General features: G+C 39.0%; 2 long non-coding RNA genes across 2 annotated transcripts; both read left to right on the top strand.

The window, feature by feature from the left end:
- The first annotated feature begins 1,690 nt into the window (after positions 1 to 1,690).
- LOC131821794 (uncharacterized) lies at positions 1,691 to 22,612 on the top strand. The gene is made up of 3 exons (XR_009349981.1): positions 1,691 to 1,763; positions 20,584 to 21,536; positions 21,651 to 22,612. It is a non-coding gene; the product is annotated as an uncharacterized LOC131821794 (long non-coding RNA).
- On the top strand, positions 1,794 to 17,206 carry LOC131821795 (uncharacterized). Its single transcript, XR_009349982.1, has 3 exons — positions 1,794 to 1,989; positions 15,168 to 15,302; positions 16,535 to 17,206. It is a non-coding gene; the product is annotated as an uncharacterized LOC131821795 (long non-coding RNA).
- Positions 22,613 to 23,016: the final 404 nt, after the last annotated feature.

Here is a 23,016-nt window from a genome sequence, read left to right as displayed (position 1 = left end):
TAATCCCGCCTGTGTTTCACAAGGTCACCATTTTTGTTTAAGAATATGCAGTATGCGCTGGTTATTAAGAAAAATATCGAAGTAATGATGAACATGGCGTAAATAGTGGTCTGTCATTCCGATGGAGTCCGAATGAGATCCTGGGTGATGGAGATTAGCAGGATGTCCATGTTCAAAAATGGAAACCAGGAGGGGAGAAGGTCCCAGGGTGTCCTTTGAAAGTCATGCTACGGCACTAAAGAATTCACCTGAGTCCTGGGTTCCTACCTGCAGGCTATAATCGGGTTTGTGACTCCGGAAGCAAGCCCCAAAGCATCCTACATCATCACAGAGGACACCGGTAGGTTATATTACATAATTTTCACCTGCCATGGATGCCTATTTATTTTGGAAGTACAAAAGATGAAACTAATGTTACAAAGGATGAAACTAATGTTACAAAAAGATGAAACTTTGTAACTGCCTCATGCTACCCTCCCCAATTTTGTGGCAAATTTAGCAAACTTACTGTAGCATTACTTTCCTGAAGGTCTACTACAGACACCTTGTCCCAAAATGCTCCCTGAAGCAAATTTATTGTTCTACTGGTTTCCTCACGAATGCATTCAGTCACTCCCTGTTCTCATTTAATATATGTGTACACATCGTTCAACACTTTTGAACGTTGTATTTTAGCATTGATGTTATCTTTCCCTTATGTGTGTTTGCAAACACTCTTCCCTATAATTTTACTGCATGATTAGTATTTAATTTAATATATTTAGTTAATATGTTGAATGTTAATGATCATATTTATTTGGTTATGAATAGTAAAGCTTTATTAATATTTTAATGCAATATTTGCTACTTATTCCTGGGCAATAATAAAAACTGCATAAAGGCAATACTGTTTGATTTCTATAAGGTAAAACACAACACTTTTTTCTTTAGCATAATTGACACAGAAGACTTTTTTCATCAAAAACAAAGATTAGAGGAAAAACTTATTGCAATGAGTCACTCATATTTTTAGTTGTTTTCCCCTTTTTTTCTGTTGCTAGGAAATCAGGATACCCTTGAATCAGGCAACATTAAACACATTTTAGGAACAAAAATGAAGGAAAAAATAATACCACAAAAATTCTGTGTAAAATTTGGATGCAGACTTCTCTTCAAATTTTACCATCGGAGTCATTAAGAGTTTGGAATTTAACAGAGTACAAATTGGTAAGTACAATTATTAATACAACAATTAATACAATAATACCACAGTGTATCAATAAGTGCACATTTTCGGGTTTTTAAATTTTTTTATAGTCAGTAGATTTGGCATCTAAAGTAGTAAGTGTACTCATGTTCAATTTCAGAGTTGTCTAGACAATGAAATTTGTGAGGATATTGAAATAAAAACATTGTTGTTTTGTGTATACACATGCAAACAACTGTATCTTTTAATGGGTTTGTATATATTTTCAAACGTAAATGCGTATATTAACAAGAGTGTATGCCAGTGAGACTATTAAGACCAATGCTTTCAAGGAGATATTTCAATTTTTGATTTTAAACAAGTAAGTACACGAGCGTTATTTCCGTTTGAGCTAAATGCACGTGAGTTTGTTTCTGTTTGAGCTTAGGAGCAAGTTTCTGTTTGAGCTGAACTTGCAACTAAGTTCATTTGTGGTTTTTTTTTTTTTTTTTTTTTTTCTTTTCAGGGCGGAGAGGAATTAATCAAAGAAGCACATGGTGGTACTTGGAAATATGAAAGTGTATTTTCATTTGCATGGGTAAGTACACTGCTGTAATTTGCAATTTGAACAATTTGTGTTATCAGGACTTGTTTGAGGAGGTATTTCATTTTTGAATTTTGAACAAATAAAAAGAACGATTGTATAGAGAATGTTAAGTCGTAAGTGTACCAGGATTTGTAATCATAGTTATGTGGATTTTAGAAGTTGAATTACAATTTGAATTTGTGAGTAAAGCAGCGTTGTTTGGGGTTAGAATTTGTAGGTAAGTGATTGTTATTTGAAAATTTGAATAAGAGCATCAGAGTTATTTGGAATTGGAATAAGTGCATCTGTGCTTATTACTGGAGATATTTGAATGTTGGAATTTTATCTGAAATATGAGTTAATAAGTAAACCAGTGTTATTTGGAATTGGAATTGATATACATAACAATCCTGCTTACGGTCTTAAATTTTTGAATTTTAATTTGGAATTCAGGTAACGAGTCTACTAGTGTTATTTAGAAAGGCGTATTTGCTTTTTATCCAAATTGAATTTAGATCGGTAAGTATACCAGTGTTATTTCAATTTGAGCCAGCAAGGGCACACGGATATGTTCTCCGATTCATTTGGATTATCAAATCTGAAATGAAATTGGAGCTAATAATTAATCACTGTTGTTTGCTCTTAGAGCTAATAAGTGTCTCAGTACTTATTAGGGGTGCTATTTGCATTTTGAAACGTCCACTGGAAATTTCCATTGAAAAATTCCAGGGTGTTCTTTGGCAGTTGAAATTTACATTATAATTGAGCTACTAAATACACCAGTGTCCCTTGTAATTAATGTGAATAACAACACATTTCAGGGGTTTTGACTTTAGCATATGAGTTTAAATTCCAAGTAGATGTATACGATGGGTAATTGGGATTTAAAGGACTACTAGGATCAGGTCCTGCTGGTTGTTAAATTTATTTGCATTTTAAAATTGTTATTGGAGTTAGAACTAGTAAGAACAGGAGGTCATTTGAAATTTCTGCTTATATGTGCACCAGTGTTTCTGTGTTTTTTCATTTGGGAAAGTCGAGTTAGAATTTGAATACATCGAGCACAGTCACTTTTCCTTTTAGCTAATCAATGCACTAGTATGTTTTTATCAAAATTAGTATGCCGCTGTTATTTTGAATTTGATCTAACACGTTAACTAATGTTATCTGACGTTTCACTATATACATTTTATATAAATGTATAAATGTGTATATATATATAATATATGCATGTGCTGTTTGGAATTTGAACAAGTGGAATTATTCTTATTACTAGAGAAATTCATATACCGGAATTTTAAATGAAATTTGAGCTGATCATTACAGCGGCATTATTTGGTAGTGGGAGGAAGGTGTACCTGTCCTTGTTACGGGGATTATTTGGGTTTGGGGAATTATATTTTGTGCTTTTATTTTTTGGATTCCTCAGTTGGGGATTTTACAGTGAATCTGCATTGACACCGGCATTAGGAAGAATTTAAACAGCAAAGTGTATCAGTAGATTTCTGGAATTTGGAATTCTAACTGAATATCGAACTAGAAATTAGAAGATATACTGTGCACTACACCAGCGTTCTTTTAAATATTAATTATTAAGTTCACCAGTGCCTGTCATCATTTTCCTTTTTATTTTTTAATTTTTTTGGGAATTTTAATTGGAATGTAATAATACTCCTGTTATCTGAAATTAGAACAGAGACATTTACCAGGGCTCATTATTACTATGATTTGGATTTTGGATAGTAAATCGAAACTTGAAATCATAAGGAAACCACTGTTATTCACAGCTTGAACCAATAATTAGGCCATTGCTGGGAATCCGAGAAATTTGGATAATCCAAGTAAAATATGAACTATTAACCCAGCAGGGTTCATGAAAATTTGAACCTCGAACGAGCTTGTTTCCAAAGTTACCTGCATGTCTATACATGATCTAATATGTACATCCGTGGTATTTGAACTTTGACGTCGTACGTGTGTTCAAGCTTGTTACCAGTTTTATTTGGATTTTGGAATTGGATTGGATTGAGGTAGGAGTTAATACAGAAATCAGGCTGACTCAGAACTGGACCCAGTAAGTGAGCTCGTCCTTTGGAATGGAAATTGGAATGTGTACGCATGTATGATTTGAAATTAAGATGAGTCACTCTACTAGCACTTGTACTGCAGATGCTTAGGTGTTGGAGCTGGAATTTAAAAGTGAACTATTTGAGAGAGAAAGAGAGAATGAATGAGCAGTGGGGAGGGGCAGAGTGAGACGGAAAAGCAGAAAAGCTCTCAGAGAGCCCGATGTGAGGCTCGATCCCAGGACCCTGGCATCATGACCTGAGGTGAAGGCAGATGCTTAACTCACTGAGCCCCCGCAGGTGCCCTAGAATTGAAATTTCAACATAAACTCTTAAATGCATGGGTGCTTCTGGGAATTTTAGCACAAGGTCATTGGTGGCTACCACGGTTCTTTGATCCGTAGATGAGTAATAATGTTGACTCATCATTCCAGCAACATATTTGAAATTCCAAGTATTGGGGCGCCTGGATGGCTCAGTGGGTTAAAGCCTCTGCCTTCGGCTCAGGTCATGATCTCAGGGTCCTGGAATCGAGTCCCGCATCGGGCTCTCTGCTCAGCAGGGAGCCTGTTTCCCCCTCTCTCTGCCTGCCTCTCTGCCTGCTTGTGATCTCTGTCTGTCAAATAAATAAATAAAATCTTAAAAAAAAAACCTTAAAAAAAAGAAAAGAAATTTTAAAAAAATTAAAAAGAAAAGAAAAGAAGTTCCAAGTATTAAATGTGCCAGCACTGATTTTCCGTTCTGTTTAGATTTTAAAATTTGATTTTAGATAACTAAAAACTAATATGCATGCTAGTGATTGTTACAGATCTTGAGAAAATGTGATACGGAACTAGAATTTGAACACAGCTATACATCAGTGCTATTTTGAATTTAAGCAGAGTACGACGGTATATGTTATCGCACTTATTAGATTTTACAATTTTATTTGAAATATCAACGAATAATTACACCAGCGTTATTTGAAATTAGAACTAATCATTGTTCTGGCATTTGGTAAAAATGTAATTTATATTTCAGAATTTGAATTGCAACTTCAATGACCACAGGTGCCATCTGCAATGGAAGCTAATAAATACATTAACTTTTTTATAGATCTATTAATACAGAATGGAAATTAGAATCAGAATATAAATTAATAAGTACAGCAGTATGATTTGGAACTCAAATAATATGAGTATCGGTTTTTATTCTCAATATTTTTTGAATTCTGAAACGTGAAGCTTACAAATAGCATTATTTGAAATATTTAGTGAGCATTGTAATTTGATTCAATAACCACTCTGTTCTTTTATTTATTTATCTATCTATTTATTCATTTATTTATTTGACAGAGATGACAAGTAGGCAGAGAGGCAGGCAGAGAGAGGAGGAAGCAGGCTCCCCGCTGAGCAGAGAACCGGATGTGGGGCTCGATCCTAGGACCCTGGGATGGTGACCTGAGCCAAAGGCAGAGGCTTTAACCCACTGAGCCACCCAGGTGTCCCCAATAACCACCCTGTTCTTATTCACGTTTTGAGTGAATAAATGTAGCAGCATTTGCTCACTGGATTACTCAAATTTTGAAATTGGAACAGAACAATTCAATAAATATTTTGAATTTACTTAAAATATGAACAATAAGTCTAGTAATCCCGACTTTTTTAGACAGATTTCTCTTATGGACGTTGATTTGGAATTGTGATTGTATGTACGTGATGTTATTGGGAGTGTGAATGAAAAAATGCACTTTTGCCCATTATGGGGCCTTCCTGGTGCGTGTGAGAATTCCCCTGTGCACTGGCTACTTACAGATAGAATTTTACTTACTCTAATTAATTTTATATCTTTATAACATCTCTCCCAGACCATCCATTCAGCTGTTTCTATCAATTGGCTTCTGTAGAATGGACAGATGTCTAAATATCGACATCATTTTATAAATCAATTTCAAGCCTTGCCCCCCAAAACCAGGATTTTATTAAGATTTTCAAAGTGATCCTAGATAATTGTTTGAATCCCATGCAAAACCATCAACAAGAAACCTGGGAGCTCGGGGCAACTGGGTGGCTCAGTGGGTTCAAGCCTCTGCCTTTGGCTTGGGTCATGGTCTCAGGGTCCTGGGATCGATCTCCGCATTGGGCTCTCTGCTCAGCAGGGAGCCTGCTTCCTCCTCTCTTTCTGCCTGCCTCTCTGCCTACTTGTGATCTCTCTCTGTCAGATAAATAAGTAAAATCTTAAAATAATAATAATAATAAACCTGGAAACTTAATGACCAATTAATGATAGGGCACAAGGATCGGACCTAACGGGACATTGAAATAGAAAGATTTGCATCTCAATCTGTTGCCGCGCCACTTCAAACACATGTTGACGTGAGTTCCATCCTTCTAGCTAACATCGACCCCAGCTGAAAGTATGCATGACACGGTCCTCACGTGGCCACTACAGGCCATTCACACGACAGAAACAAGGTCAAACCCATTTGTTTTCACACATGATTGTTTTGTGAAATACTTCTTGGTTCTTAAAAATGTTACTTGGAGATAGTAGGTCAACATGGTCAAAGGGTCCATGTTGAGTGGTCTTTTATGGTCAGAAGTCATCCTAGGGGAACGGGATCACGTGTCCTTGGTTCTTTCTAGATTTTCCAGGTAGCCCTGAGTGTCAAAGGATAATTACTGGTAAAAATAGCAAGAGGTAGAATGTGCATTAATAATCACCAGACGGTAGCTCTCCAATCCTGGACGTTACCTGAGAACCATAACAAGGGACATCCAAAGAATATCTAATTTTCCTTCTTTCACGGGACGTGTGTGAGTGTGAATAGCAATTAACAATGTAATAGGAATGTTAACGCAAGCGCACGATTCATGGAACATTGCACGCTAAAGGCCATCTATGAAAAACGATGTTCAAGATGCTCTCCTGGGCGGAAGAATTCACAATACATGTTTTGGCAAACCCCTGTCTCCACAGTTAAAAACACACGTCCCCAAACGCTAGGTCATTCCGGTCTATAATATCACTAAACACACAGAACTTGGCTCAGTCTTTAAGCACACTTTTTACACGTACGTAGACTGGATTTCAGAAGCTGGAAATGCATTCAGAGAACTCTCTGGGGAATTTTGTGTAATAGTCCAGCCCCAAATTTATTTTCCAAAAATCCAGTATTTCTGGCTGTCTCAAATCTATATACAGCGCCTTTAAACATAGATTCTGGAAGGATAGGCGTAGTTCTGTTTTAATGTTCTCTCTCCCTGAGACGTCACTCGTGGATAGATTAATTTATTTAACACGTTTTAAAAAAATAACAAAATAACAACAATGAAGACGCAATTGCTCATGTCACAAAAGACAAATCATGCATTTGGCAATCGTGCTAACAACGGTCGTCCCCTAAATTCTCAACAATTGAACTTTTTTCGTATCAGCCTCAGAATCCACAGCGCATCCCAGAAGGAAGCTAGAAGAACGCAGTGGAACATATTGAACAATTTCCTGTAGCAATCCTAATGATGTTCGAATATTAAAAGCAATAAAGGCAACCAAAAGGATCCGTGGTCCCATTTCCATATAAATTATCTTCTATTTCCTTTTCTACATTTTTTTCCCCCTCCTGTGGTTGCTTTAATTGATCAAATGGGCTATTTTACTTACTACACATCTATCGGGTATATACCAGGTGTCAGATACTGAGCTAACCCCGTGGAAAATTGAGACAGATGCAAGATGCTACCTGCCCTGGAGGAGACCATCATCATCTCCTAGGACATGAGATCATGGTGATTTGCAACTCCCAGCGATGGATTTCTCTACCTCGGTGTGTAGGTGAAAAGATCGTCGAGGAGCTCCAAGGTCGGCCTAAACATCCCGATGAAGGCAAGCATGGGGAAGCGGAGACAGAGCCAAGAAACAACAAGATTATGACAGCGGAAAGCAAGTCAATTTTCTCCTTCAGACGGTGGCCATTGTTTGGAAAATTGCATTTAGTCTCTGTCCGTGAGACTCAGCCCTCCAAGACGGGGTCGTGTTCTTCCTTTACTGGAAACAGGGCGTGAAACCACGATTGAGATACACAGTATCCTCATGCAACCACAGACACGGGCGGGATACATTGACCAACTTTGTTTCTTCTTCATGGGAGCATCACAGAAGTAAAAACACCCTCAGGCTTCTGGTAAGAAAACGCTTGGGAAAGTCGAGAAATGATTAAAACGAAGCCGCCCGTGTTAATCCTTCACTCTATGGTCGACTTGGAAAAGAGAGTGTAGGAAAGACACGTATTTTGTTGGATTAAAATTGACTAAACTGTGGAAATGTTGGTTTTTGCTTCCTAACCCAAACCGCATTGGGCGGTTCCTGTCTCACACCAAGAATAAAGTCCTTCTCACCAGAGGCTGAGCTTGCAAAGGAACCGTAAATGACAGACACAACGAATGTCAACGGTACCTCCCCAGGATTCACACATAAAAGCAAGAATTGCGTTCATCGTTTCATGATTAATCCGTCTTCCCGTAGCGATGGGAGACAGGAGGAAGTTGTCATGTTTTACAATCTTCTGTGTAACTCTGGGGGCCCATCAGCCTAGGGGAAAGTTGCCGCATTTACAATAAAACAGAAGGCCCTGAATTGGAGAGTTTTTTGCTGGTGGGATTGTGGCTACTACCTGAGCGCTTAACTTGATAAAGGAACCTCCCTCATCTATTAAAATACGTTCGCTAGAAAAGTGGAGGGACACAGACCCGTACGACGGACGCACATGCATCTCCTGGTTTTACATGAAGCGAAGTAAATGTACGTCGAGGAGTAGCAGAAACTGTTGTCAGCACGTTCGTGTGACAGTCGCACGGATTTCATCACGAGTGTCTCTGCCGTGTTTTCCGCGGGTGACGTGGAATGAGCGCCTGCGGGAAAAATAGCCAAGGTTGCATGCACTTTGCAGCCAGAGCTCAGAAATCAAGGACCCCAATCATGGTGGTGAGGACAGAGACCAGGCATAGAAGGCAGAGCTACCTTGGCCGAGAGGAAGGCCAGTGTGCCCCGGGTGGTATGCATGTGCAGGACAGCTGCTGTTTGTTGCAAGGGCCCCAAAGTCCTGGGCACACAGTCTTGGAAGCCCATGTGCATGTTGGAGCTCGGGGAGCTCCCCACACGGCTGCCCCTCTACATGCAAAGACATATAACACCTTGACATCGGTGGAAAGGTCAGCCCCAGAACCCAGACATACAGCAAGGTGGGAATGCATCCTTTTGGGAAGAGCAGACCTAGCATGGAACAGGTGCAGAGCCTCAGAACAAGACCACTGATCTCTGGGTTGGGGGGGGGGAGGAATCACAGCTGACACCCCCCAAAACTGCATCCTGGTACCCTCAACGCACCGTTGAACTCCTCAGATTTATTCATTTTCTCCCAGGCATGAGGAAGGATGGTACTTAGCCTTGATGTTTCTTTCTTTCTCCTCCTCCTCCTTCTATTTTATTAACAGACTTTATTATTTTGGAGTAGTTTTAGATTCATAGCAAAATTGAGAAGAAGGTTCTAAGATTTTCCATATTCCCCCCGTCTCCACAAGGCACCCCCCACCGGATGGTACGTTTCTTTCATTTCATGAACGGACATCAACATATAATCCCCCACAGGCCCCAGGTTGCATCAGAGCTCACGTGATGGTGTACGTGCAATGGATCTGGACAGATAGATGATGGCTTGTATCTACCATTACAGCATCATGCAGAATAGTTCCTCTTTTTTTTTTCTTTTTTTTTAAAGAATTTATTGATTTATTTGGGAAAGGGAGAGAGAAAGCATGAGCAGGGGGAGGTTCAGAGACAGGGAGAGGGAGAAGCAGACTCTCCGCTGAACAAGCCAGATGCAGGGCTCAATCCCAGGACCCTGAGATCATGACCTGAGGTGAAGGCAGAGGCTAAACCCACTGAGCCACCCAGGTGTCCCTATGCAGAATAGTTCTGTGTGAAAAATCGTCTGCACTCTGCCTGTCCATCGCTGCCCTACTCTCCCCGACCCTGGGTGACCCCTGATCTCTTTACTGTCTCCCCAGGTTGGTCCCTTCCAGAATGTCATGCAGTTGCCATCCTCTGACTTACAATCGTCTTTCCACCTCAAGTTCTTTCACTCAGTCTATGTCTGTATGGGTTCCTCCATGTGTTCTCATGGCCCGACAGCCCGTTTCTTTTTGGTGCTAATACTGTTGCATTGTCTGAACAGGTCACTGTGCAGGTACCTAGTCAGCTGAAGAACATCATGGTTGCCTCCCAGTTTGGCCAATTATGAACCAAGCTGCTGGGCACGTCTGTGCATGGGTTTTTAAGTGGACCTAAGTTTCCAACTCCGTTGGGTAGATATCATGGGGCAACACCTGCTGGATTTCCTCCTGTAAGAGTAGTTTTAGTTTTGTAAGAAACTGGCACACCATCTTCTCACGTGGTGGCACCGTTTTGCAGCAATGAGGGCCAGTTGTCCTCGCTGTTGTCCTCACCAGCATCTGGTGCTGGTCCCCGTACTCTCTTATCAGAGGGCGATCTCAATCCTGGTGGACGAAATGTGCGAAGAATGGTGACAGGTGGTTTAACCTACAAGTTCATGTTGCAAACCTAGATGCTTCCTAGAGCCCTTTTATTGAAATGATCTCTCAAATGCACGGTCTGCGTCATCTCGTTGTGGGCTCTTCTGGACGGACCCCTGGAGAGTCATCTCGGAGCCAACAAAACGGTTTAAATGCCTGCCTTCTGTTTGTTGCTGATTTCTGTTTAGAGTGAAAGGGATGGACACAGAAAAGAGACGTAGCAAAGAGACTTTTACATAACGGCCGCTTGCTAAGGTGAACATTCTACACAAAACTCAATATCCCTTCAACCTCATAGCAGAATGTTGCTAAGTAGAAAGACGCCATTTTCTTGTACCTTGAGCACAATTAGTGGCAACTTGATTACTGAGCAGTTCCCCTCTTTGGGGGTGGGGGCAGATGGCCAAATGCTTAATCCAGAAGTGACCATGAGAACCTGATAGTTATTATCTTGGCAAATATAATGGGGCCATAAGTTGGTGTATGTACATACTTCTCCGACTGTTTGATGAATGTCTAAGGCTGTCCATTTCCAGGGAGACGTGCAGCCTTAATTTTCTAACGATTAAATATAAGTTTTGGAAGATGAGATTCCTCTATTGTCTCACGTAGGTGTCCTTTAGGAAACCGAGGCGACATATTTCCAGGGACCACAGGTAAGGTCAGGATACCTTTATTAAATGCGGTGATTGAGGAAGCGGACGTGCTGATCTCCACTTGTGTTAAATTACGATTACCCTTTCTTGGCTGCGGCTCATAGATTTCTGTGTTTTCCTTCTAATCACCACTTGATCTAAATTGGTGTATATTGTGCACTCAGAGTTACATTGTAGCTGTTTTGTATTTCCCAGTCGTTTCTCTTCGGAGACAACGTGTTTGAATTTGTTGGTTTTTACCATTATTGTGCTCTCGGTCAATGGTACGGTAGTCAGATGATCTTTCTGCAAGGCATTATTTCTTGGGACTTTGCTAATTTTTTAGTGTCTAATCTGGTGGTTATTTTTACTGAAATATGTTTTTTTTTAAGGATTTTATTTGTTTTTTTGACAGAGAGAGATCACAAGTAGGCAGAGAGGCAGGCAGTGAGAGAGGGGGAAGCAGGCTCCCCGCTGAGCAGAGAGCCTGATGTGGGGCTCGATCCCAGGACCCTGAGATCATGACCTGAGCCAAAGGCAGAGGCTTTTCACCCACTGGGCCACCCAGGTGTCCCAGAAATATATTTCTTTATAAAAAATACACCTTTCCAAGGCACGTGGGTGGCTCAGTCAGTTAAGCATCTGGCTCTTGGTTACAGCTCAGGTCATAATCTTGGGATCATGTGTCTGTACCTCATGGTCAGGAATCTGCTTGAGAGTCTCTCCCTCTACCTCTGCCCCTCCCCGTGCTTGTGCTCTTTCCCTAAAATGAATAAATAAACCTTTGTATTTTCAATCTTCTCAATACGTTTGTGTGTATATGTGTGTTTGGGTACGTAGTTACATGTAAAACATAAGTTAAAATTGTGATATTTCAGGGCACATATCCATGTGTGCGTCAACATCGATAACTCTATCGATGTGAGAGCAGACATTCAGGGTCCGAGGATACGCTCATTTTTCCAACTTTTGGCACTGCTGACATGTTTTCTAAAATGGTTATTCCAATGGGACAGGAGGGGTTTACCGATTCTGCCTTTTTACCATGGCCTGTCCTTGAGATGGTCAGTTTTTTTCATTTCGGACACCCTGCTAGATTGGGTCGGAGCACGACTATCACATCCAACACACAGATGACTCCCAGCTGGCGTGCCGAGACCCTCCCTCGTGAACCACCTACTTATTTTTATTTATTTCTTTTTATCAAATAGTCCTTCAATAATTGATGTAAAATAATACATTCTCTTAAATACTGGCTATGAACCCTCTGCTGAAAATATCTAATATTTGATGTTCTCATAAATATAATCTAGATTTAAGGACCTTGTGTTTCTATTATTTTACAGAAAGGATTGAAAACCAAACATTACAAATGTTATAAGGAATAATTCAATTTGCCACTCTTCCTTTTCTGTAAAGCTTTTTTTAAACATTTGTGGCCAAAGGGGGGGAAAAATGTGTAACATGAGATCTACCTGATTTATAAAATTTTAGATATAGAGTGTAGTATTTTTAACTGCGAGTAATTTTATATAGTGGATCTCTAGAATGTGTTCATCTGGACTGACTGGAACCCCATGCTTTTTTTTTATTTTTTAATAAACATATAATGTATTTTTATCCCCAGGGGTACAGGTCTGTGAATCACCAGGTTTACACACTTCACAGCACTCACCAAAGCACATGCCCTCCCCAATGTCCATAATCCCACCCCCTTCTCCCAAACCACCTCCCCCCAGCAACCCTCAGTTTGTTTTGTGAGATTAAGAGTCACTTATGGTTTGTCTCCCTCCCAATCCCATCTTGTCTCATTGATTCTTCTCCTACCCACTTAAGCCCCCATGATGCATCTCCACTTCCTCATATCAGGGAGATCATATGATAGTTGTCTTTCTCTGCTTGACTTATTTCGCTAAGCATGATCCGCTCTAGTTCTATCCATGTTGTCGCAAATGGCAAGATTTCATTTCTTTTGATGGCTGCATAGTATTCCATTGTGTATATAGACCACATCTTCTTGATCCATTCATCTGTTGATGGACATCTAGGTTCTTTCCATAGTTTGGCTATTGTGGACATTGCTGCTATAAACATTCGGGTGCATGGCCCCTTCGGATCACTACGTTTGTATCTTTAGGGTAAATACCCAGTAGTGCAATTGCTGGGTCATAGGGCAGTTCTATTTTCGACTTTTTGAGGAACTTCCATGCTGTTTTCCAGAGAGGTTGCACCAGCTTGCATTCCCACCAACAGTGTAGGAGGGTTCCCCTTTCTCCGCATCCTCGCCGGCATCTGTCATTTCCTGACTTGTTGATTTTAGCCATTCTGACTGGTGTGAGGTGGTGTCTCATGGTGGTTTTGACTTGTATTTCCCTGATGGAACCCCACACTTGCAAGAACAGCAAATCCCTGAAGCCTTTTTGTGTGTGTTCCTTTGATCAATCTTCATCGAACCTCTGTTGCAGAAAACAACATTCCGCAAAATCTTCCACAATAATACAGTGTTAGATTTCATATGTACATGGAATTCTGACGTGGACTCTTTTATCCCTGTGGTTTGAGGTAGCTATTCTATTTATTTTTTAATTTATTAATTATTTATTATTTCCTTGTGTTTTTCTGTAGGGCTGCCCAATATCCTCTGATGGACCAAATCAGCTTGCTTTCCTTGCAATCTGGGCTCCAAACTTTGTCATAGACTCATGACCCACATCTATTTCTCCATTTTTTTCCCCTGCCTCTCATGGAGTCAAAAAATTCACAATCTGACGGAAAAATTCATGTCTTCTTATTTCCTTTTAAAGATAACATCGTTTCCTGCCTATGGCACCTTTATCTTGTCTTTCCCGTTAACCCATGTTTTATTATGTGTTTTTGTGCATATTGAACTCCTCCACCACCCCGGGATCGTAGGGTTTCTTGAATGTGTGTTTAATGTCATCTCAGTGCGGACAGATTCTCAGAGACCATCTTTTCCAGTTGGATTCTTCCCTTGACTCTTTTCCCTACATCATAAATATATAATCGTCGCCTTTTCCCCTTCTTCTTCTGATGTGTCTCCGGAGGCTTCTTCCCAGTAATAATTCTGTCTTCTAGAATCGCTAATCACCTCTCCATTCCTTAGTTTTGTTTTCAATCCCAGAATTTCTACCCAACCTGTTACGCTCTCCATGGCCTTGTTGATACTCCTAACCATCCCAATTTTTGAATCTATGGATCACCGTCATTTACAACTCCTATCCTGATACACACGATAGCTGCATTTTGCTACCGTTCGGTTTCTTGGGTCTCTCTCTGTGCATCTTGGCTTTAAGCCCTTTGTGATGGTTTCCCCTTCTGTCTGGTTCTCTTGGAAAAAACGCTGGCCATGTTAAAATAATGTTGAGACACAAGAGGCTCTTTGGAGACATGAAATGGAAAAATGAAATAACGGATGATGGTCGCTTCCTTCGAAGACGGCTTATTATTTTCTTGACCTAATTGCATTCTATAGACAGAGTGGAAGCTGGTTTTCACACAGTGCCAAGACTCAACTGTTCACTTTTTGGCATCGTTCAGCCTATCAGGACTCCAAAATGAGGCTTTTTTTAAACCAGACACCTGCTCCAAGACACGCTCTCCTGTTGCTTTTGTCCTCCATCTACACGGAAATCACCCATGGCTGTGCTCAGACTCTCAGGCCGTCAAACAATGCTTGTTCTAGCTGCCACTGGTGAACCGTTTATACTCGGAGTGTGTGCCAGATGAGGAGAGAACACCTCAGGTCTCTGGAACCCTCACCACCCTATTTCTCAGACACTTTCTCAGATACTTCCAAACGGAAGTCATTTACCATTTCTCCCTCCTTGTATGGTTGGTCAACAGGAAAGCGCCTTGTAACTCAAGACAATGCAAAATAATAGTAATGATAATAAAGAATAGCTTTTCAATTTCTCCATGCTCTTGGACGTGAGGCTTGAACTCCCTCCCTACGTGATGGTGAGGTCTACAGCGCCCACCTGTTAATGATGTCCATTCCTTACGTGAGTCTGTTGGCTTCAGCTCACTCTTACCACTTCGACTTGGAATTCTCTGAATGTCCAACAACTACAGATTTTTCCCTCCTTGATACGGAGTCAATCACCTGCCTATTTTATTTTTTTTCAGTCTCTGTCTCTGTTGGAAAAGAGACCAAATCAACTCCTCCACCATAAGAATCAGCACTTATCAATTGATTATATCCAATTCGTTGGACTCGAGTGTGTCTTGAATTCATTTGCATTTGGACGTGAATAAATACAAGTATGTTAAACTTACTTTTCTATTGGAAAACTGAGCAATGACACGGTACATTGTGAATCCCAGAGCTAATCGGATTCAATCAAGAAAAGGAGATTTTGCATTCCTCTTTTGAGCCATAAACATCCTCATGGGTTTCTAACAACTTTTTGTCTCTTTATTCAACACACACAGACACACACACACACACACACACACACTCAAATGGATTTACAGTTTAGCAGAAAGGACAGAAAAGTCAACATTTACCACTGGGTGAATCCGTTTAGGAAAAAGTTGGTCACAGAGAAGCACATAATATCACTATGAACAACCTAGGAATCCTAAAATATTTGAGGTTAACTGATGATGAAAGAAACAAGAAAACGTACAAAAACATAGGAAAGTCTACTGACTTCCCCCTTTTATGTTGATAGAAAAATCAAACGCCTTCATGCCCGCAAAATATAGTCCTTGTAGAATATAGTCCTTGTAGAATATAGTCCTTGTAGAAGGCCAGAAAGGAATGTATACATCTCTGCCTCTTAACATCTTAATGACTTAGGATTTTTTTCAGTGTATTTTCTCAGTATACTTGTTTAATATACTCTTAGAATAGTTTTGTGAAGGATTTTCCTTTAAAAAAAAAAAAAGTCTAAAAGACAAAAAAAATAGTTTAATGGTTGGCCTTAGGCTGTAGAATATGTGTCTAATGATCATGTTTATGACCATTTAACCAAATTCCATATTTTATTTTTGATTTCATGCCCCGAAATTTCTACAACGTGAAATGTTGGAATGTTTGAATGCTCCTGCTAGGAGAGAATTTGAGGCCTCATGATCATATATTTGCCGACAAGCTCTCACATACACTTTTTCTCACTTGCGAGTTCTTTTTTTTTTTTTTTTTTAACCAACAAGGAAGAGACTCTCATCACAAGGACCAAAAACTGTTTTTCTTCTTCTATCTCTGTGGGATGATGGATGCTAACTTAGTGTGATAATCATCTCCCCACAAATTAAGTCAAGTCGTCATGCTTTATACCCTGAACTTAGGAAGCCCTCCAGGTCGATGGTATCAAGGAAACGGAAAGAGAAACTTTCCCAGCGGTGATGTCGGAGCTTATCTTGGTGTGTTGTGTAGTTGTGTTATCATCACACCAATAATATAACTAAACATTTCCAGGTTCTTTCCTGCACCAAGAGGAGTGATGGTGCATTTAACGTTTCCTTTCTGTTTGTTTTTCAATTTTCAGGGTCAAACACCTGGAATTAGAACTCCTGGGTCGAACGGTAGTTCTGGTCTTAATTTTTTTGAGGAAGGCCCATTCTGTTTTCCGACAAGAGATCACACGCTGCACGATGGAGGTGTGGACAATACAAAAGATCAAATTCTAAAGGAACTAATACATCATCGGAAAGTGATAGGAGCATTCAGTGTGGACCAGATATTTGAATCTCTAAGAAAAAAAAAAGTGAAGAAAAGGAAATTCTTTGAAGTCAAGCCAACTCCTTTCATTGGCCTACAGGATGACTTCAGGAACTAAAATAGAGTTATTAGCTTTCGAGTCTCTAGAGTTGACGCAAGTTAACAAAAAGCCTTTTACACAGACCCTCCTTTGGTAAACTTTAAAGTCACCGACCACAAAGCAGTTGCAATTGGCTGGGATTCTTTCAAGCTTAAATAGCTTGATTCTCAGAGAGGAGAACCCGTCGAGGTCACGAAGCGAGGCTCGGCAAACCCGTCCTCAGGGATTCCTGAAAACGGGAAAATAAATGTAAAAGCTTTGGTGGAAATCATACTTCCAGCTTTCACCTTGCTCCAAAGATGAGTTAGACCTCTCTCTCTTTGGTGATCCAAATGGCTTCGTTGTGCATGAATGTTTGTCCTCGTGTGCAGCCTTTCTCCACTGTCATAAAAAACTCCTTCCTGATGACACCCTCGTGTCCACAAATGAAACAAAATTAATGCATGGACACTGGATAAACGTAATAGGGCTTGTCTCTGCAAAATATTCTTTTTTTTTTTTTTTAACTATCTCAAAAATTGTTTTTTCGGCTGAAATCGAGTCGCTGCAAATAATCAAAAAACCAACGGCCAAAAGGTCCTTGAGCAGTCAGTATTGGCTATCGGCTATTGCGGAATCCAATCAGGATTCAGTATCGCTGAGCACACTTCCACAAAAGCTGAATATGCTAGTTTCAGAACCTAACAAATGAAAACCCTCGCTCATCTCTATATTGATTTTCCTGTATTTTTCACTGCTACTACCTTTCGTAATATAAATGTGCTGACATATCTGTGATTAATAGGTAGATATAATTTCTCCATATGTTATTTAATACAAAATATATACATTATCCTATATTTCTCACTACTATCTTTCATAATATAAAGGGATTAACCTATCTGGGATTAATAGGTAGATATCACTTCTCCATATGTTATTTAATTCATAATATATACATTATCCTATATTTCTCACTACTACATTTTGTAATATAAATGTGCTGACCTATCTGTGATTAATAGGTAGGTATCACTTGTCTGTATGTTATTTAATACATAATATATACATTATCCTGTATTTTTCATTACTACCTTTCATAATATAAAGGTATTGACCTATCTATGATTAATAGGTAGATATAATTTCTCTATATGTTATCTAATACATAATATATACATTATCCTATATTTTTCACTACTACCTTTTGTAATACAAATTTTCAGACCTATCTGTGATTAATAGGTAGATATAATTTCTCTGTATGTTATTGAATACATAATATATACATTATCCTATATTTTTCACTACTACCTACTGTAATATAAATGTGCTGACCTATCTGTGATTAATAGCTAGGTATCACTTCTCCATATGTTATTGAATACATAATATCTACATTATCCTGTATTTTTCATTACTACCTTTCAAAATATAAAGGTATTGACCTATCTGGGATTAATAGGTAGATATCACTTCTCCATATGTTATTTAATTCATAATATATACATTATCCTATATTTCTCACTACTACCTTTCATAATATAAAAGTATTGACCTATCTGTGATTATCTGATAATATGACTATCTGATTATATGATTATCTGTGATATCACTTCTCTGTATGTTATTGAATACATAATATATACAATATCCTATATTTTTCACTACTACCTACTGTAATATAAATGTGCTGACATATCTGTGAATAATAGGTAGATATCATGTCTCTGTATGTTATTTAATACATAATATATACATTATCCTATATTTTTCACTACTACCTACTGTAATATAAATGTGCTGACCTATCTGTGATTAATAGCTAGGTATCACTTCTCCATATGTTATTGAATACATAATATCTACATTATCCTGTATTTTTCATTACTACCTTTCAAAATATAAAGGTATTGACCTATCTGGGATTAATAGGTAGATATCACTTCTCCATATGTTATTTAATTCATAATATATACATTATCCTATATTTCTCACTACTACCTTTCATAATGTAAAAGTATTGACCTATCTGTGATTATCTGATTATATGATTATCTGATTATATGATTATCTGTGATATCACTTCTCTGTATGTTATTGAATACATAATATATACATTATCCTATATTTTTCACTACTACCTTTTGTAATACAAATTTTCTGACCTATCTGTGATTAATAGGTAGATATAATTTCTCTGTATGTTATTGAATACATAATATATACATTATCCTATATTTTTCACTACTACCTACTGTAATATAAATGTGCTGACCTATCTGTGATTAATAGGTAGGTATCACTTCTCCGTATGTTATTTAATACATAATATATACGTTTTCCTATATTTTTCATGACTACCTTTCATAATATAAAGGCATTGACCTATCTGTGATTAATAGGTAGATATAATTTCTCTATATGCTATCTAATACATAATATATATATTATCCTATATTTTTCACTACTACCTTTCATAATATAAAGGTATTGACGTATCTATGATTTATAGGTAGATAGCACTTCTCCGTATGTTATTTAATACATAATATATACATTACACACCATAAGGATGATCTATGTCATATAGAAATTATACACCCACCTAGCTTCAATGATGCTTTTCTCAGTGTATATACCAAATTATTTTATATCAGCAATTTTAATTTCTACTTTTTGTTTCTTTTTCTTCCTCCCCCACCCCCACCTTCTTAACCACTACCAACTGACATCTTCCTGGCACCCACCCAAATGCATAGAAAGTAGAATCTTCAAAAGTAGGGTCTTTTGTTATTTTGGCACAGTGCGTCTATAAATTAGTAGGTGCTCAAAAAATGATGGTACGATATTGTCACATTTGCCTGCCAAATGTCTTGTTCGACTTCACATTCTTCCAACAGATGTTAATTGAACACCTTCGAAGAGTGTTAAATTAATGTGGGATCCTGCAGTGTCTAATAAGAAAACAAAAATCCCTTCCCTTCCAAACTCTACTTGTTAGATGGGAGACGGTGGGCAACGTTATTTCTCTTTGAGAATGCGCATTCACTCCAAATAGGGGGTCTTTTCCCTTTCATGTTGAAGCTTCACCTTTGGGGTTTTTTTTACCTCCACTCGGAATTTTAGTGTTCCCTGGTCCTGATTTCTCGTCACTGTTCACGTACACCGACACAGCCGACAGTCTCAAACCTTTCGGTTTCTCCTGGCATTAACCTTCAAGACCCTGGCATCCAGGCCGTCTTACACTGATGTGTCCTTATACAGAGGAGCTCATCTTTATTCTAATGTCATATTACTCTTCTGTTAACCCTTGCCTCGACAAAAACTTAGCGTCAGCCAATGCCTGTGTCTACCTTTATGGACCAACTGGTCCCAATCTGCTAGAGCTTGCCACACACATGCTCCGAGCCTTGTGGAAAATGGACCACGTTTCTCTGTTGATGAAGGAACACTTTTGTAATTATTAGCACATAAAGTGCTTCCTTATCAGCGCCTAAAAAAAAAAAAAGATAATGCCTCCTGATGTCTTGCTCTTACCACCTAGCACAGCTGTGAATTTGTAGCAGATGCCGTCAGTGCCTGGAAGGTTCTTTTTGCAATTTCCCACTGATGGAGTCATCCCCGTCGCTGAGAATCAGGCCGTTCTTCATCACCTCTTCTGGTAAACATTCCCACATGAGCCCAAGCGAATGTTACCTTCCTTTATTTCTGTCCCTATGACAACATATCTACTACTTTTTTTATAGTAATTAGCACCTTCTAACTGCTTGTGTGTTCATTCTCCTTCTTAATAGATTGCAACACACCTGCTCCGTGTGATCGCGGGGCTGCTGATTTCCATCTTGAGAGGCTCAGCCCTACAAGTCCGAGATACAGAATACCAACGAATCGTCATGGATGTGTTCCATGAGCACCATTTACCATTTAGTATTTCCAGCGATCTGCAGCTTCAATATTGGTACAAAATGCAGAAGACGAAAGTTGGCCGGGATGCGGAGAAAGGGGAACCCTCCTACGCTGTTGGTGGGAATGCAACCACTCTGGAAATCAGTGTGGAGATTCCTAAAAAACGTTAAAAATAGAGCTACCCGATGACCCAGCAATGGTACTACTGGGTATGTACCCTAACGATACTGATGAGCTGATCCAAAGGGGCCAGTGTACCTGAATGTTTATAGGAGCAACATCCACAATAGCCAAATGATGGGAAGAACCTAGATGTCCATCAACAGAGGAATGGATAAAGAAGATGCAGTTCATCTATACAATGGAATATTACTCAACCGTCAAAAAGGATGAACCTCACCATTTGCAAGGAGGTAGCTGGAAAGAGAGGGTCTGGTGTTAAGGGAAAGAAGGCAGAGGAAGATAAACATATGATTTCACTTATACATGGAAGTTAAGAAACAAAACGGATGAATATGGAGGAAAGGAAGAACGAATCAAGAGGAAAGGAGAGATGGAGACAAACCATAAGAGACTGTCAAGTCTGGGAAACGGAGGGTTGCCCGAGGGGAGGTGGGTCGTGGGAGGGGGGTAACTGGGGGATGGACGTTCAGGAGGGCACGGCCCAGAGTGAGCCCTGGGTGTCACAGGCAAGTAATGCATCAGCTAATAATGTCTGCTGGTGAACTGAATTTAAATTAAAAAAAAAAAATTACCTCTGAAAGTCATACTACACTTGTGTTAAAATTACATTTAAGTGACATCTTGGAAGGAAAAAAAAAAATAAACAAAATGCATGGAAGTGAATTTAAATTAAAAAAAAAAAATCTACCTCTGAAACTCATAGTACACTCTGTGTTGACAAAATTACATTTAAGTAAAATTTTGGAGGAAAAAAACAGAAAATGCAGGGAAGTGAATTTAAATTAAAAAAAAATTCTACCTTTGAAACTCATTGTACACTCTGTGTTGACAAAATTACGTATAAGAAAAATCTTGGAAGGAAAAAAAAGTAAAATTTAGGGAAGTGAATTTAAATTTAAAAAGATTTACCTTTGAAACTCATACTACATTCTGTGTTAACAAAATTACATATAAGTCAAATCTTGGAAGGAAAAAAATGCAGGGAAGTGAATTTAAATACAAAAAAAAAATAATTCTACCTACACTCTGTGTTAACAAAATCACATTTAAGTAAAATCTTGGAAGGAAAAAAAAATAAACAAAATGCATGGAAGTGAATTTAAATTAAAAAAAAATTCTACCTTTGAAACTCATTGTACACTCTGTGTTGACAAAATTACGTATAAGAAAAATCTTGGAAGGAAAAAAAAGTAAAATTTAGGGAAGTGAATTTAAATTTAAAAAGATTTACCTTTGAAACTCATACTACACTCTGTGTTAACAAAATTACATATAAGTCAAATCTTGGAAGGAAAAAAATGCAGGGAAGTGAATTTAAATACAAAAAAACAAATAATTCTACCTCTGAAACTCATAGTACACTCTGTGTTGACAAAATTACATTTAAGTAAAATTTTGGAGGAAAAAAACAGAAAATGCAGGGAAGTGAATTTAAATTTAAAAAAATTCTACCTTTGAAACTCATTGTACACTCTGTGTTGACAAAATTACGCATAAGGAAAATCTTGGAAGTAAAAAAAATAAAATGCAGGGAAGTGAATTTAAATTTAAAAAGATTTACCTTTGAAACTCATACTACATTCTGTGTTAACAAAATTACATATAAGTCAAATATTGGAAGGAAAAAAAATGCAAGGAAGTGAATTTAAATACAAAAAAAAATAATTCTACCTACACTCTGTGTTAACAAAATCACATTTAAGTAAAATCTTGGAAGGCAAAAAAAAAAAAAAATACAGTAAATGCCTGGAGGGGAAAAAAATCGTGCAGCTGGCCCTTTAAGGAAGGTGATGGACAGGTTGAACCACTAAAGGAGCATCATCCCCAGGGCATAAGACCGACTGGCGTCCAGGTGCGCAGCTCCGCCGCGCTCTCCGCGCTGTGTTGGAGGCCGCAGCTCGGTCGGGCAGCCCCTGCGAAGCCAGTGCGCTTCCTGATGGACTCCCGAGGCCCCGGGGACACACGCAGCCCTGTACAGCAGCCCAGCCGGGGACAGGCCCTGCGCAGAGGCAAGGCCGGCCACACCTGCAGGGCAGGTGCAGGTGTGAGCGCTTTGGGGCCGCCGCCCTGGAGCCTTCCCGGAACCCGGGCTGCAGGACCAGCTCGTAGCCAGCCCAAGGCCCCCGGACGAGGACTCC

The sequence above is a fragment of the Mustela lutreola genome, chromosome X, assembly GCF_030435805.1.
Source record: "Mustela lutreola isolate mMusLut2 chromosome X, mMusLut2.pri, whole genome shotgun sequence".
NCBI classification, from domain to species: Eukaryota; Metazoa; Chordata; class Mammalia; order Carnivora; family Mustelidae; genus Mustela; species Mustela lutreola.
This window is presented reverse-complemented; position numbering and strand designations above follow the sequence as displayed.